This window comes from Euprymna scolopes, chromosome 22, assembly GCF_053919585.1.
Source record: "Euprymna scolopes isolate OS-2025 chromosome 22, ASM5391958v1, whole genome shotgun sequence".
Classification (NCBI taxonomy): domain Eukaryota; kingdom Metazoa; phylum Mollusca; class Cephalopoda; order Sepiida; family Sepiolidae; genus Euprymna; species Euprymna scolopes.
The window spans coordinates 115,455,795-115,474,183 of record NC_136503.1 but is presented as its reverse complement, the minus strand read 5'-3'; the positions used below and the strand labels follow the sequence as shown (position 1 = coordinate 115,474,183).

At 32.6% G+C, this 18,389-nt stretch overlaps 1 protein-coding gene across 8 annotated transcripts in view; it reads right to left on the bottom strand.

The window, feature by feature from the left end:
- The window catches only part of LOC145243675 (ELKS/Rab6-interacting/CAST family member 1-like), a 412,696-nt gene that overhangs the window by 118,414 nt on the left and 275,893 nt on the right, over window positions 1-18,389 (bottom strand). The window lies entirely within an intron of this gene.

Sequence of the window (18,389 nt, the reverse complement as noted above, 5' to 3'; positions counted from 1 at the left end):
AAGCACTCAGCATGACCAAAGAAAATGCGGTTTTAAACTTAAGCATGACAGATCAAAGACTATCTTAAGTTTGAAATAACATATTTTTTAATCTCTCATGATGAACTTTAATATAGCATTTTCTTTGATCTGTTATACTTATGTTTAAAATAGCAATGTTAATTGGTCAGTTAAGCTTAAGTTTAAAATAGCATATTGATTGGTCTGTTATGCTTAAGTTTGAAATAGCATGTTGTTTTCTTTGTAATGCTTAAGTTTGAAATAGCGTTTTGGTTGAACTGTCATGCTTCGATTTGAAATAACATTTGGCTTGGTCAGTTATGTTGAAATTTTTTTATTTTGGAATAGCATATCCTTTGGTCAGTAATGCTGAAATTTTAAATAGCATTTTCTTTAGTCAGTAATGCTTAAGTTTTAAATATTTTCTTTGGTCAGTAATGCTTAAGTTTGAAGTAGGATTTTCATTAGTCAATAAGACTCAACTTATAAACAGCGATTTCTCTGATTAGTAACGCTTAAGTTTTAAATAGTATTTTTTGGGGTCAGTAACGCTTTGTTATGCTTAAGTTTTAAATAGTATTTCATCTCAAAACGAGATCAAATAAACGTATGCATCATAAGAACATACATCCTTATTCATATCTAATAAAGAATTCTAATGTTATATATAAAAAGCTTATAAGTTTGTTTGGGAGTCTGGCTAAAAGTCAGATGATACACAAGTGAAATATGGCCATCAAAAATAAAATAGAAAACAGTTTATAACAATACTTACTGATGAAAAGCGTCTTTATACTTCAAAAATTACAGAAAAATAAGCGAGTAGAATTTTAGCAACAAATAAAATTAATTTACTATTTGGAGTCAACAGACTTTTAACCACAAGACTGCATGACATCGTCAGATTAGAAGAAAGGAAATAATCTTTGACATGTTGGCTTAAAGATGCAAAATGCCGTCTCTTCAAAGTAGAATCAGATGTCTAAAAAAAAGTTTTTTTTTTTTTTTCTCAATTCTATTCAATATTTTTCTGTACATTTTTGGCGTACACAAATTACTTTTAATCAATAAGTAAGAATATTCTTAAGTTTTTCTGTTATTTTTTATTTTAACTGCCATATTTCACTTGTACATTAATCTATTAAAAATCAAAGTAAGAAACTACACAAGGTACACTTACAACTTTACATCATCCGATTCAGTGTACCCCCAACCTGACATATATATATATATATATATATATATATATATATATATTGAAAAAAAAACACTAAGATTTATTCTTACATTCACTCATGCTGATTAAGCTGAAGATACACCTGATGTAATTAAGTTCCAAAAAGATCTTGACATTTTTATGCAAACAAATTCAAAACCTTGCAGCATAGAATTCTGATTTGAGATCAATTTGAACAGTTTTTAACTTCAGATTTAGATTATTTATTATTTCCAAATTTCAAAGAATTGTTCTCTATTAGAAAACTACCTCTGCTGATGTATGTTAAAGAGAATTGAATCTATTATTTCTGCCATTCTCTATAATGGACTTGATACCATTTTCTTAACGATATATCACCTCCATTCTTTCATGAGACAATGGATATCCCCTGTACAGGGTAGCTGCACATATAATTGTGAAGCAAGCGTTGCACAATCCCAACTACACATCTGAATTGACACTTTGATTCTAGTGTTAAGGAGAAGTCTAGCACAACTGGAGACAATGGCAAGATAAATAGAGAGCACATACAACACCTGGTATTCCCATACGTCACCCATTTTAGTATTGATCAGGCTGACTTGACTATAATCTTCCCACAAATTCCAAAATAGTTACCAGGTGGACCAAAGATTTCAGATATTATGCTTATTACTCTCTCCATTAAAAAACTTTCATAATTCCAGAAATTGAAAGAAAGTTGCAGCCGAGTTGACTGCTTACTCATAAAAGTTTTCTCATATTCTTTAATATCTTTGCAGCAATATTATGTGTGAAATTGCAGAAGTATGTGTATCATGCGATAGAAGTTTTTTTTTCTTTTTTACAAGGAAGTCACCACTTATCAAGGCTTGAAGGCCACTCGAGGATAAGGGTTACTGAATGAAGGATAGTAGTGTAATAATCATTAATAGTGTAGGTTGGGTAGAATTTGATTATTTTAACAAGAACTTGTTTACATTAGACTTGAAGTCTAACATACTGTAGTTGGCTGGGAAGCAGGCCAATGGAACTGTGTTCCACAAGCGGATAGTTCTAGGAAAGAAGCTGTGTTTATGGAATCTGCGTTTAGATTTAGGCACAAATAGAGAGTTGATAGTGGTTGTAGTTAGTCGAGTGTCTTTTTTCTTAAAGTTTGGTAAGGGGGACAATAGACTGGGGCTCAGACAAGGATTTGCCATGAAAATAACAGCAGATACGGCATGGATAGAGAGTGGGGGAAACTGTTGATAGTGGTTGTAGCTAATCGAGTGTTTTTTTTTTGTGAAGGTTTGGCAAGGGGGGGCATGGATTAGAGTTTAGACAAGCATTTGCCATGAAAATAACAATAGAGCAGAGACAGGCTTGCGGTATCTCTTCTGTGGGAAAGAGGTTACAGGAAAAAAAAAAAAAAAGTACATCACCTACTAGATTTCGAAGCAGGTTTTGAACTCTATCAAAGCAAGATAAGGTGCACCAAGCAGCCTCTGCTCAGATGTGGAAACAATACTCCATTGTAAGATGTACTTGATTCTTATGCAGATAGAGGATTACATCGACAGTGAGATACCTTCTGGAGCAGTAAAATGATCCAACCATTTTTCCTGCGACCTTGGCAACACTTTGCAATGGGACATGTGTCTCATCTAAATCTCATCTCTCCATTCTCTCTTTCTATAGATTCTCTCCATCAGAACCAAAGTCAAAAACTACACATGATACACTTACAATCCAATTCAGTGAGTCTCTCAACTTTATGATGGGTAAAAAAAAAACACAAGATTTGTTCCCTTGGTGCCACCAGGAGACAAATAAGTGCAAGGAGGTAAACATTATTTTCTATTAATGGTAGTTGTTTGAGGAACAACACTCAGACAGTCAGCTACTGAGGACATTTCTGTTTCGAGAGAGAGGTAGAAAGAGAAAAGTTGATAGGTATATATATATATATATATATATATATATATATATATATATATATATATATATATGAGCAAACAGTTATGTTAAAAAACACTTTGAAAGGAGTTAAAAACATATTTAATCTGAAAAGGAAACACTAGATAAATGGATAGTCCTTAATCCGCAGAGTTTCGAAGAAATACTCTCCTTCTCATCAGAGGGTAGGAATTAGCAAAATGCGGGATCGGATTTTGCATGCAGAAGTATTTGATGAAACAACAAGTAAGTCAAAGATCTTACTTGAAAACAAAATAAGTTAAGCAGAGGGAATATGGTAAAGAAAAAGGTGATTACACATGAATGGATAGTCTTGGTGGAAGATAAAAAATCCAGTGACGGTAAAACTTCCAGAAAGTTAAAAGTATATATATATATATATATATATATATATATATATATATATATATATATATATAGAGAGAGAGAGAGAGAGAGAGAGAGAGAGAGAGAGGGGGATTAGACCGAAAGTCTAGAAGAGCAACGTTTAATTTAATTATTAGTGACAAACTTAAAAACAATTATTGACATCCCGTTCACTATAAACGTTCATCCAACTTACTTATTACAAAAATGCTAGTTTATTTTGGTGTCTTAACCTATCCCCACCCCATTTGTGCTGACGAAGAGACAATATTAAAAAACAAAAAAACAATCATTGTCAATTATTGCCAACATTATTGGTCAATATTAATAAAATGAATATCGTTTCTGAAACGATCGTACACTCAACTTGATTTTGTTTTGTTTCTACTTTTGAAACCGATTCATAATTTACAATTATAAACTTTATCCTCATATATATATATATATATATATATATATATATATATATATATATATATTATATATATGCGTGCTTGTGTGTGTGTATGAGTGTGCGAAATCGTAACTTCCTATTACTTGATCGTCTGTACTAAACTTAATTTCACGATTATGAACGGTGGCAATGGAGTATGTTTCCTGCTAATGGAGCAAAAGGTGACTTCATTGCGAGGGTTTGAATCCTTCAACCAGCATTGATCATCATCTCCTGTACTGATGATTGCGTAAGCATGGAACACTAGTGTCTGTAGGTATATAAAATAATTATATATATATATATATATATATATATATATATATATATATATATATATATATGCTTGGAAGTTTCTTTAAAACTATTTAAACTATAAAAAAAAAATATTGTCCTTCATTGGAACATTATTTTGTCAGTAAGTCAAATCGCTGAATAATTTTACTTACATGAACAAACACTAGTACTAATGTTCTTAAAGGGACCATCAGTTGTTTGCCATGAAACATTGTTTCGGGGATTACAGGCTGTTTTTTTAGAGGCGGCAAACTTTAAATTTACAACTATTTTATTTTTGCAACTATACAGATTTGGCAACTATCGGTTATTTTTTAGTTCAATTTGGTTTGGTAATTCATCATGAAGTGGTTGACACCTGAGCAGCATTTGCAAATTGCAAATGATAAAATCAATTTACTGGGAAAAGCATTTGATGAAAACGGAACTGTCAACTGACCACTTTGTTCATGTGATTTAACCCCATCAAATTATTTCCTCTAGAGATATGTAATGACCCATGTCTACGGTGATAAACCAAACTCAATAAACCACTTGAAAGATAACATTTGATGTGTTATTACCGAAATACAATCTAATTTAATGCAGTTTGAAAAATTAGACCTTTAGATCATACGTGTGAACAGCAAAGTAACACGGTTCAAAATCTATTTAAATTATAAATGCCAAAAATTAATCTCTGGAATAAACCACATATTTGTAGGAGAAAAATATTTTTCTGTGATTTATTTTAATTGATACTTCGCCACCTCTAAAACAAAAAAACCTTTATATATATATATATATAGAGAGAGAGAGAGGTATACCTATGTAGAGAGAGAGAAAGAGAAAAAGAGAAGAGTAGAGAAATTATATATATATATATATATATATATATATATATATATATATATATTTATATAAAATGGGTTAAGAAATTCCAACGAAAGAAAGATGTATATTTAAATAAGGGGGTAGTCACCAACAATGTGTATTTTTTAACATTATTTTATTATTCCGTGTCTTGGTTTTTCATTGAGAATTATGTTTAGTTCATTGTAATAATGTTTTTAAATCACTGAAATCGTTTTTACGCGTTTCAGACGTTCTGTGAAGTGTCCTCACAAGTAGAAAGAGAGAGTGAGAGAGAGAGAGAAACACAACACAAGAGTGACCACAGCCGAGGTCGGCGGCCTGCCACAGCCCAATAAAAGAGTAATAAAAATTGAACATTCCTATGAATAGTAGACACTTACACGCTTCCACCCCTTAGAAACACTTCAAATGAACTACGAAAATGCCATTTTTACATCTCCAACACATTTGAAAATAATTTCTGACGAGGACGCTTCACAGAACGTTTGAAGCGCGTAAAAACGATTTCAATGATTTAAAAACATTATTACAATGATCTAAACATAATTCTCAATGAAAAACCAAGACACGGAATAATAAAATAATGTTAAAAAATACACATTGTTGGTGACTACCCCCTTATATATATATATATATATATATATATATATATATATATATATATATATATATATATTGATTTTGTTGTTGTTCCTTATGAAACGGATTTTTAATTTAATTAAAATTTGATTTTTAAATTTTAAATTATCAATCACATTACTTAATATTGAATTAGCTCTAGGACATTTAACTATCGAGCTTATTATATATCTAAATTACAACGAGCACTTTCTATTTCCTGTATTTTAATTAAACTAGTAATTTCACTGTTACATTAAAATACACTCAGCTCTTTAGACTATTGTTCTAATCTCCTTTAAATTATATATATATATATATAAGTAAGTGATTGATAATTTAAAATTTAAAAAACAAATTATAATTAAATTAAAAATCAGTTTCACAAGAAGGAACAACAACAAAATCAATTATCTGTACGATCGTTTCGGAAAACCGTGTTTTTATTGTGGTAGACATCAAGTTACAGACAACAATTATTACATGTAGTTTTTTTAATAAACAAGGTCTCCTCATCAGCAAATTTTAAAGGGTTTTTATTAAATCTAAAAGACACCATAAATAAACCCAGCATTAAAAGTAATGCAGATGTATCTTTTAGTGTTTCGCCTTTTGAAATCAGGAACTATGGTTAAAATACTCATATGTGATGTTTGCTATAGCTTTTCACCTTATTGAATGATTAATTTTAAAAGGGGGACGCCCGTGCAATAAATTATTTCCGTTAGCGTACTAACGTTAGCTCCTTTAAATATATATATATATATATATATATATATATATATATATATATATAAAAAACAGGGAGGTAGAAAGAGAGATTTAAAAAGAAATATATACCCGTTTATAAACTTTTAAAAAAAATTTTTTTATATGCATCTCTCCTTCTGAGCAACTTGGTATATGATGATAGCACACTCTCTCCAAAGAGCTTTAAAATCTTTGCTACATAATTGAGAACAACTTCCATCCAAGGTATGGTTGTTCTGATACATCAATATGTGGGAAATAGCAAGTCATCGTAAAGTATTTGCTGTCCTTCCACATATAATGCCTGGTATTTGCAAATCATCACCCATATGGCACATGGACGAGAGATGTAAAACAGGTGAGCTAGCAAGTTCTCTTCATAGGGGATGGCCAAGGAAAACATGGGAGGAAGTGATAAAATTGGACATTAGAGAAAAAAAGCGATTAATAAAGACCTGGCCAGAAATAGGTTACTTTGGAAGTCAATTTCTTAAAGCATGTAAAACAGACTTAAAACCAAATATAAAGGGAGTTCCAAAAGTAAAGCCTCCCATTTTTACTCCACCTGAATGGATCAAAGGAGATTGCAAATTGTATTCTTATGATAACTGAACTTATGCATTCATGATCTGAAAGTTTCATCTGTCTGTTGCAGATGTTGACGGTGTGAGACTCTAAGAAAGTAACTTCTGTCACGGACGTGCATCAGAAGCAGAGATTTATCATTGAATTCCTGGCAAATGTACATTGAGAATGGTGATGACTATATAGAAAAATAATTTTTGGAGCACAAAATGTTGCTTGTTTTAATGGTACCAATCCCGTCTTTGTAGCTTTTCAACTTTTTGAGTTAAAAAATAGAAAGCTAATGATGATAGGATGAGACAATTTCTTTAGATATTTTTTTATACCAGAAGCAATACTTTCACATGCAATAAAATTTTTCTTGCCATTAACAGAGAAATGTCTTTTAAGAAATATTATTGGAAAAAAATTTCCTCAAAGAACATAGAAATCGGCTATTTATACCCGATGCTATAAATCAAAACCAAAGAGACATTCCTGTCAGAGAGAGAAGAGATGACATTTTATTTATTCACCCCCACATCTCAGAGTAGTTAGTTTATAAAAATGATGCTGCCTGCATGAAGAGACACAAGATGGCTGTAACCAGAAACGAGTTTGGTGAGATTTAATTCAGAAAAGATTTACTGCCAATAACGATAGGGACAAGGAGAGGGGGTGGTGTAGAGAAACGGTAATAAAACAAAGCATATTGTCAGCCATTATTCAAAAGAGGAAGTGGACAGCAGTGATATTATGCAGACATTTGAAGATTTTAGAAAGAGTTTTGTCTTCCATAATATATCATACTCTTTATCAAAGGCCTTCCTTTGATTTGAATGGCAATATATCAAGTATACGAAGAAGTAGCTTCAGCTGATTGGCATTATATTAACTCATAAAGAAGTGGCTTCATTTGAATCCATTGTATTATAACAACATCCAAGGTGGCTTCATTTGAATGGTAGTATATCTGTGGAATGTCATTATATACACATAGAAAAGTCGCTTCATTTGAATGGCATATTAACATAAAGAAAGTGGTTTCATTTGTTTGACATACAAAGTGGCTTCATTAGAATGGTATTACACAAAACACAAAGAAGTAACTTCATTTAAATGCTAAGACGTGTTTTCATTTGAACAACATGACAAGAAGTGGCTTCATTTGAATGGCATTATATACATAAAGAAATGGCTTCGCTTGAATGGCAGTATATGGCTTCATTTGAACTCTATTGGCATATTAATATATAAAGTGGTTTCATTTGACTGATATTATATACACATATAAAGAAGTGGTACTATTTGAAAGACATTATGTTAACATATAAAGTGGCTTCATTTGAATGGTAAAACAAAAATCAACCGTATCTACTCCAGCGATAGTTGAACCTTAGGTCAAACCTTGCATTTGAGAAAGCATTCAACTCGACATACAAAAATATGACTGCTAAATAATACATAAAATTTTCAGATGTAAAGAAAAGAAAAAAAAAACTCTGAGAATTAGAAACTTTCGATTTGAACAGTTTTCCCTTACAATTAATTAAAAAGTTGAATTAAGTCAGATTTTCTGCAGCTATATCATCCAATAACTCTTATACACTTATATGGAAATAAGTGAGAATTTCCAGAGTATAAAGTTCTTTTAAAACCGAGTAATCAGTTGGATATTAATCAGCAGTATCTCTTAATTACGAATCCGTTCATTTGGCATAATAATTAGTATTTGTTAATGGGACAGGAGACCAGAGTTCACTTCTTGGCTGAGTCATACCAAAATTAAAAAAAAAAAATTGTAGTTGATGCTCCTTTGCTAAACATTCTGCATTATAAGGTTAGGATCAAGAGTAAGCGGAGTAATCCTTTAAAAAAAAAAAAAAAAAAAAGTAGCGCCTTTCCCTACATTTTCATGACAAAGGCGTTGTTTTTTGACTACAGTCGATCGCTTTACTTTACAGTTAAAAATGACTATCAAAAGTTGATATTAGCCTACGAGGGTTAATGATGCCATCGTTATGCAGCCACCCCCCAAGAAAATGGCACGTTACCTGGTTTACTACTTTTTACCTCTGAGCGTTTTTTTCTTTATTTCATGTTTCTTTCTGCTTGGATGAATTGTAATAAAAATTAAGAATTTTGGATAGGAGAACGGTTAGCGCCGAAAGGCTTTTATATTCTTTCCATCAATGAAGGCTGCTAAAAGAATTACCACCATCCCAGTTTAGCCAACCTTTTTTTCCAGTAGGCAGAAGAATATTCAGCAGTTGCCATATGGAAAATTTGGTTTAGATTGAGGAAATGTTTTGAGCACAGATGAACAAGGAAAGCTGGCAGAAAGGGAGGGGGAATATATCTTATGAAAACAAGAAATGGTGAGGTTGGGATGAGGAGGGTGAGGAAAAGAATCAGGTTGATGTGTTTGGAAGGTGGAAATATCTCTTGTCAGATAGGATGCGGCCAAGAGAGGGGACGGAGAAATATCCCGGAAGTGCACTTCTCAAACAAAAATAAAATCAATTTGCAGCAAAAGCTAATATGGAAAATCTAATTTAGGAAAAGAAAATATAGAAACTTTCTTCGGTTTTTATCTGTATAATCTTTGGAAATAAACACAAACACGCACACACACACATGGTAATTTGAGAAGGGATTCAAGTATGGATACAAAAAGCATTGGCATCAGAAATGAAATGTACCAAAACTCAAATAGATTATGAAAACATATTTCAAAAGACTGGAATAAAATCAACATCCAAAACATGTGTTTTTTATTGAGATGAAAAAAAAAAAAGAAAAAAAAAAAGGGAGTAAAACTAAAACTGTTGAACAAGAGAAATGAAGTAATATAAAAATGCTGACATAAAACAGTCCTTGAAACAGACATGAAAAATATATATATGAGCTACTGAATGAATTCAACATAGGTATAAAAACAATGTCAAAATGAAATGTACCTAAACTTTATTGCATTATCAAAACATTTAGAAAGTGTGATAAGTAATAAAAGATAAGAATCCACATTGGCTGTAGGAGTAGAAGCAGACAGATGAGCCATATTAATCTCATCAGGTTTATAGAACCACTTTCATATAGGATGTTGGCAAATTTCATGTGTCTCCTTTTGAGTACATGATTCAACTGGAGGAAACCAATGCTAGCAAAACGGAATCATGCAAGTCAAAATATCATAAATTGTTGATTTATATTAGGTTATGAACTAATTTGGGGGCGTTATCGATTAAAAGAAAAAAAGCAAAACAAAAAACGTTGAACAGGAAAGATTAAATAATACGGAAATGTTGGTATAAAACCGTTTTATGAAACAAGTATGAAAAATATATATAGGATCTACTGAGAATGAATCCAAGCATAGGTAAAATAAAAAGTATGCAGGTGTTAAAACAAAGTTACCTATTAATCCGATACCTTCACAAAAAAGGGGTGTGTAAATCACCTCTTTTCAACAGGACAAAGGAGGAGGAAATAAAAATCTGCCAAACCTTTGAGAGAAACCCTGCTATTGGCTAGTGAAACAAATTATTGGGCAGATTGGTTTGCTAGCTAAACTAAATACTATGCGTATAGATAAAAACACTCAGTAACATGCACTACATGTATTTTAGCCTGACAGATCCTTATGACAGTGAAATGCGGAAAATTCTGTATAGCTTAATAGGCCATAGATATTTTCATAACTTTGTGTGTGTGTATATATATATATATATATATATATATATATATATATATATATATTAATTGAAAAATTAAGTTTTATACATAACTCTCTGCCAAATAAAACAAAAAGAACTAAGCATATATAATTAAAACTTACTTTACTGTATATATATTATATAAATTTCTTTAAGTCAGCACAAAAGTAGTAGCTCAATAGTGTAGGTCTAGAGCTCTTAATTTAATGTATTTGTGATTTTATATAATAGTAGAATAAAATTATGCTGATGGCATATCAGATGATCTATCTGGGGAATGAAACAAACGTTTTTGTGTAGCTTATTTACCATAAAATATCTTTATAATACTACTACTATGTATTGAGCACTGCTGAAGTAAATATTAAAATATATATATATATATATATATATATATTTTTAGAATTTACTAGCTGTAGTTATGTAGCATTGGCCGGGTTTTTATAATAATGATTGTTTGGTCATTTATTGAGTGGACCAAATTGTTACAATAAAACTATAATTAAATTAGTAGGCTGCCTGGCATTACCCAGTCATAAAACACGTTTAAATATGATATTTTAAGTTTTGCTGACTTTGTATTTATTATCATACAGCCAATTCTCTATTGATTATTATATTGTACTCGATATACAGTAATGATTTCAAAAGTTAAAAAATAAACTATGACTTTGGTGCCATCAACTAGAATCGAAACCAAAACATACAGATCTCCAGCATTATTCATAACCATTTAAGCTAATTTCGTATGTGTATAAGACCTTAAAAATAACGTTAAAGGTATAAATGTATATTTGCACATGCATAGAAGTAATATGTTTAGTTGTTTTACATCTGCCAAGTTCCAATTTATTTCAATTTTGAACCTTTGGCAGCTATTTTTATTGGCTAAAAACCAAATCAAATTTGTTCTACGGGTCCAAATACCCTCTATATCAAGTTTCAAGTCAGTAGACCAAAGATTGACAAAGTAAGTTTAGTAGGGACTATTCCGCACACAAACAGGCACGCAAGGTCACTTATATATGTGAAAATTTTGTTAATAGCATCCTTTGTGAATTAAATTCATTTAAATCTGTCTATCTATCTATCTATATATTTAAATGGATGTAAGTCACACAAAAGTGGTCAAAGTATGCTATTAATGAAAATTTCACATAAAGACACCAAAATATGTTTTTGCTGTGAAATATACAACACAAAAAAATTAGAATGTTTGGTCACTATCATTTCTAGATTTATTGTAAAAGAGGAACGAAAAACGAAAACAACACATAACCCAATACATGATGTATTAAAATGTCATCGCTCCGACACAATATTAACGAAAAATGCATTTGTCAAAATTTTTCAGTTGCTATTAAAATCGTTTCTGTTTCTAGACTTATATTAAAAAGAGAAATGGAAACTGCATAAAAACAATTAATATAACCAATACATATTAGTTGAATGAGGCATTGCAAATTGGAATTAAAAGAATATTTACTTGCTTTCACTCCAAAATACAATTGTGAATTACTTAGAACTTTTACTCTGTCATGGCTGATGAAACAAGAATATGTTACCCTTGTGGATTAAGTAAAGGGTTCTGTTTGAAATTCTGTGCAGATTTCCCAAAGTTTGACAACAATATTCCTGCATTCGACAATATACACCTGAAGAAGGTCAAAGGTTACAATCGACCAAAACGCTGTGCAAATACTGCTACGGAGAAGGTCCGGGCAATCACTAGAACACAATGAGACAATCCCGGGAATAAAGTGACCTGGAATGCATCAATATTTACGCCACTTGGCTGGTGTCTTCGGAGATGACAATGTCTTCACATCTTGGCTACCTGAGAAAACGCTGCTCCCTGCATCATGGAAAGACCAACCTCCCCTTGAGTCGTTCGTTCTCTCTGATGTTCATCTAACGACTGCCTAGAATCTCCCCAAATCTACATCTCATCACATGTTTAAGACCCCAATCGCTGACGTAACATAAATCTGATTATTTGTTTATCCAAACCAAAAATTATGTTTCCCTGTATTTTCTAAAATCACATTCTTTTTGTAGTTGTTTATTATTTAGTTGCCAATCACTTTTTTTCCCCTAATCATAATAATCGATCCAGCGACCGCCGTCGCTCAAATCAATTAATAATAATAATAATAATAATAATAATAATAATAATGTTTTGACCCTTGGCCCTGCCTACCACATTTAACACAGGTACTATGCTATGATCATAGCCAAAGGGTCACAACATTACAATAACATTCAAGATGAGAACAGTCGTCCAAATAATCCAAATTATACAGACAACATAATTTTATGAAAACTGAAATTTAAAGCCCCTAAAATAACATGAGATCCCCTGCACTCCCATAAAAGGTAAAGAAAGGGAAGAAAATGAGTAGACGTTTTGTTTTGCTGTCATTGTTAAACAAATTGTGCCGCATTTAACAACTCGGGTTCCAATTTGGTTTTCATCCGTTAATGAACCGATTCTCTTTCTTGCTTTTAAGGAAGGTGGAGGTGGGGAGGTGGAATAACTCGTACAACGTCATTTTGTCTTTTGCATTTTATTGATTTCGTTAGTCTTCGTTGAGTGGCAGGAAATATCACACACACACACACACACACACACACACACACACACACACACACACACACACACAAATGAGCTCAAAGTGGATTCGTTAACGCAACAATGTTGAATACTATTAAGAGATACAGAGTACGACAACACTAAAAATAGGTAACCAGAAGAATTCCCAAATCCCATTCAGTAAGAGGCTGGTATGGTAGACTTTAGTTCCAAGATTTTATTCAAAAAATCTCAGACGCATCAATGGATTTAATGCTGCTGAACCAAATAATGAGATTATTATCATTAATTGATTTGACACACTAGTGCTCGCGTTAGATCACCGAAGTTAAGCAATGTTCAGCCTAGTCAGTAACAGGATGGTGACCATTTAGAAATACCAGGTGCTGTATCTGGGAAGACGAAGACATCACCTTGCGCTGTTAAAATTATGTCAAGCAAAATGCACATGCAGGTGAATTTGACTTTAGAAACTTCCTCTTTGCCTTTTACTAAAGATCACACAAAACATTTTCTTATATACTAGTAAAGATACTCGCACTTTGCACAGGACTTTGCTGTATGCTCGGGTACCCTCTTTGTGGGCAGCCATGTAGTAAGTGGATGTTGTAAGAGCAACTATTTCTATTAAGGTGTTTAAAATTTTTAACTATCTCTTGAAGTTACTGAAATTCAGCTATAAACTTTAAAGCAAATAGATTATATCAAACTTGACACTTATATTGTTACAGATAATACATGAAACAATCACAAAGAATCACAATGGTTAACATTTGCTTAATTAGTTGAGGGGGCAGGGGTGGAGAAAGGTGATCTGATTTAAATTCACAAAGAAGTTGGCTGGCACCATGGTGGCGACCCCTGGGATAGTGACGAACCCTAACTTGGTGTGCACCATCTTGAGATGGGGAGTTTATGAAGAGTCGCACTAAATATGATCTTAGTTTTTGACCTTGACCGTGAAAAATGGTGTGCACCATCACTAGGTTGGAAACCATCATTATATAAGGTTTGGTCATGATCGGTCCAGTGATGTGGACTGTAGGAGAGTATGTATACATAGGCTATGACCTTGACCTTTGAGCCTTACCTCGAAAAATGGTGTGCACCATCCCTAGGTGGGGACCATCATCATATCAAGTTTGGTCATGATCGGTCCAGTGGTGTGGGCTGTAGGAGAGTTGAACACAGACACACACACAAACGTTACTAATATATTTAGGGGATTAGAACAAGAGTCTAAAGAGCAGAGTATATTTTAAAGTATTAGTAAATTCATTAATACAATTAAAATAAAAGAAAAGAAAACAGTGCTCGTTGTAATGTGGATATATAATAAGCTCGATAGGCATATATGTCCTAGAGCTATTTTAATATTGAGTAAGATGATTGATAATTTATAATTAAAATAAAAAATCCGTTTCATAAAGAAGAACAAACAAAATCAATAAATTGTACGATCGTTTCGGAAACGATGTTTTTATTGTGATAGACAGTGATATGATTATGATAAATTCTTTTGAAACAAAGTCTCATCAGCAAAAATATTGGGTGGTTTTTTTTAAAGACACCAAAAATAAACCTACCATTTTTTAAGTAAGGCAGATGTATCTGGAAAATATTTAAAATATAAAGGAAAATAGTTACTTTTTGATGTTTATAAACAAAGTAAGATAAAATAAAAATAAAATAAAAATAAAAGAAGATAAAATCGTGTTGAAAGTTAAGGTTAAGAGTGTAAATTTTAAATATTTAAAAAAATAAATACCTTTTAATGGTTCGTCTCCTAAAAATTGTATGTATCATCGCCGATGCATTCATTTGGTAATGATCATCGGCGATCATACAATTTATTGATTTTGTTTGTTCTTCCTTATGAAACAGATTTTTAATTTTTAATTTTAATTATAAACTAGCAGGGGTTACCCGGCGTTGCCTGGGTGATCGGCCCCCTTCCCACGCCGAGGGGTAACAAAAAAAGTCACCCCTCTGGATTTACATGCTTGGTGCCGGCCTCCCCCCTTCAGGGAGAGATAATCCCCAACCCCACCTTCAGGGAGGAGGGTGCCTGGAGGCTTCTCCCCCCCCCAAGAAAAAAGTCACCTCCTCCTGGCCTCTTCGCCCCCCCACCCTTGGGGGGGGGGACACCGGCTCCCTCCTTTGGGGAGAGAAACTGCGAAGCTCCTCCCTTTCGGGTGAGAAAATGCCAGGCTTCCCTTTTGGGTGGGGGGATGGTGGCTAGCTCCCCCTGCTTGCCCGTAGGTGGGTGGAGGATCGGACGCCTTTCCGTTAGGAACCCACCCTTGGGTGGAGGTGGAAGGAAAGGGTATAGCCCCTCCCCGCTTCGGATAGGATTTAATAAACAAATAGAATTTAAAAAAAAGTAGAATCGATCAGGATCGAACACGCAAACTAACGGTTAACAGTTTAGTATGCATACTCGAATTACTCTCTTACCTTTAATAAATAAAAAAATAAATAAAAAATGTAGTAAAAGAAAGTAAAAGCAAATGAATGGATAAACGGGAACATACCAAAGTAATAAAATGAGAAAATGAAGAAAATCAGATTTACTGTGTGTGTTTATGGTGTGAAAGTCAGTGGGATTGGTTGCCATAACAACGTGATGTACATAAGGACGGTAGTGAACGTGTGTATGTGTGCGTGTGTGTGTGCGCGTGTGCTGGGTAGTAGTACTAATAGTCTGTCCTTTGGGGGACAGCGTTTGTTTTCGTGTTGTGCGTACGTGTGTGCAGCTAGCGCCAGAATGGCGAATGTGGTGTCGGAGGTTGGATTGTGATGGCTGGTGTAAGTTTCGTAATTTTGTAATTTGTAAATGGCAAGTTAGGGAAAAAATAGACCCTTCCAAGATGGACAATAAATAAGGGCATAATATTTTATGGTAAAGTTAAGAACATAGGAACCATAGTTTTTTAGGAGATGTGATTATTGGATTAACCAATCAGAAACTGTCTGTGGCACACACATCTGTTTTTATAGATATATAGATAGATTATCAATAATCTTAATATATATATATATATATATATATATATATATATATAATTAAAATGATGAGGAATAAATGTTACATAGAATTTTATTAAATCATCAGCTCAATAAGGACGAAAATAAAAGGAAAGTGGAAAAGAACCTCTTTAAGCCATTTCGAAGTTAAATGATTAGAGAAACTTAAAACTGAATGGAGAAAAAGGAAAATAAATTTTTTTTTATTTCTATTTAAATTTTCAACATAATAGCTAATAGTCCAACCAAAGTCCTTGGAGTAGTAATCCGGGTTGGCTGACAGTAGTCCAATAGAAAGCAGTTTGAAAATAAATTCCAATGTAAGGAATCTTGAGTAAGGTAATCCTCAATAGAACCTCAAAAGTCGATAAATGATCAAGAAGTGCTTTGAGGATAGATTGCAATGTAATGTTCCCAAGTAAAATAGTCCTCAAGTCCCACATATCTGGAATTGATCCAGAGAGGTCCCAAAAACTAAATTCAATGCAGTGTAACCGGGTGTATCAATCCCTAAAAGAACCTCATATGTTAGTAATCTGTCCGAGCAATCAATGTGTGAGAATATCCAAAAAAGCTTTTAACATTTAAGAGAAAAATGATCACTAGAAAAATATGAGAGAATTACGTTTTAAAAATATGACTTCAAACTCCAAGAAGTTCCTTAAAATCTTTTTATTTTTCAAATAAAAAAGGAAACCGAATTGAAGTTTATATTTAACTCAAATTCAAAAATAATATATGGTTTATGCCAAAATAAAAATAATAAATAAATTAGAGAGAGAGAGAGAGAGAGAGAGAGAGAGAGAGAGAGAATCATAGAAAATCTGTGGAGAAAAAAATCCAATAGAACATCGGTCACGAGACCCAATTGGAAGGAGAATGATAAATACAACTGAAAAATTAAAAAATTTTGTGATCTGAAATGTTTAAAAAGTTGGTTCTTGCGGAGTCAAAATTCCGTCCAAATTCCCGAGATTGACAAGATACACCTGAAGAAGGTTGGAGGTTACATCGGCCGAAATGTAGTGAAAATCACACTCAAGATGAGAACAGTAGTGCGATGAATCCAAATATAATAAGGATACTGGAAGTCTAGTAATTTAAAGCTAAAAAAAGGGGCAAAAATGTCATGTTAGAAAACAAGGAAAGAGCTATTGGGAAAGATGAAATTAAAATTACATAAAAATAAGAAAAGAACATGTGTAAAAAAAATTACCAAAAATGGAAAGATGGGAGTGGAGATCCCAGAAAGAAGGCACAGTTAAAATAATTTTATATATGTACACAAAGGGAGATGGGAGATGGACTAGGGGGTATCAAAAGAAAGACATGTATATATTATTAAGATAAAGAAGATGAAGAGGATTAGCGGAGGTCAAAAACTGGGTATATTTAAATTTTCTTTTATATCAGTAGTGGAAAATGAACTCTTTCTTGGAGTTAATAATAGTGCAAATGCTTTTATTTTTGGAAGAGGATATTATGAAGGCTGTCACTAAAAAGTGGAGTTGGCAAAATTTAGAACCAGAGGATTATAATTTATGCTTTTTCAAGATGACCCAATGTAAGAAGAATTTATTCTTAGATTTAAGGTTACTAATAAGCTTAGCTAAGGAGCTGTAGGGTTTTTATCATTTCTTCTATTAAAGGAATATATATGAGATGAGATACGCATCTTAATTGGAAAAGCTGAGGTGCCGATATAGGTGTCAGTTTTCAGGGTAACAAGGTTATCTATCCATAGTGGTTGAGGGATTATTTGGATGGAGAGGATTCAATGTTGTTAATGGTGGTAGAACGAGTCATAGGATTGTTTGGAGGGATATATTTGTTGGATTCTTGGAGAAGGCTATCATTAACTAATAGGATAGGCTGATTATAGTCTTGGTTAAAGTGTATAAGATTTATATTAAACAGAGGGAGAGAATATGACTTATGATTACAGTTAGTGGAAGCCAGTTCAGTCATAGTACATGAGTAAATCACATTTCTATGTATACAATCATTATTATT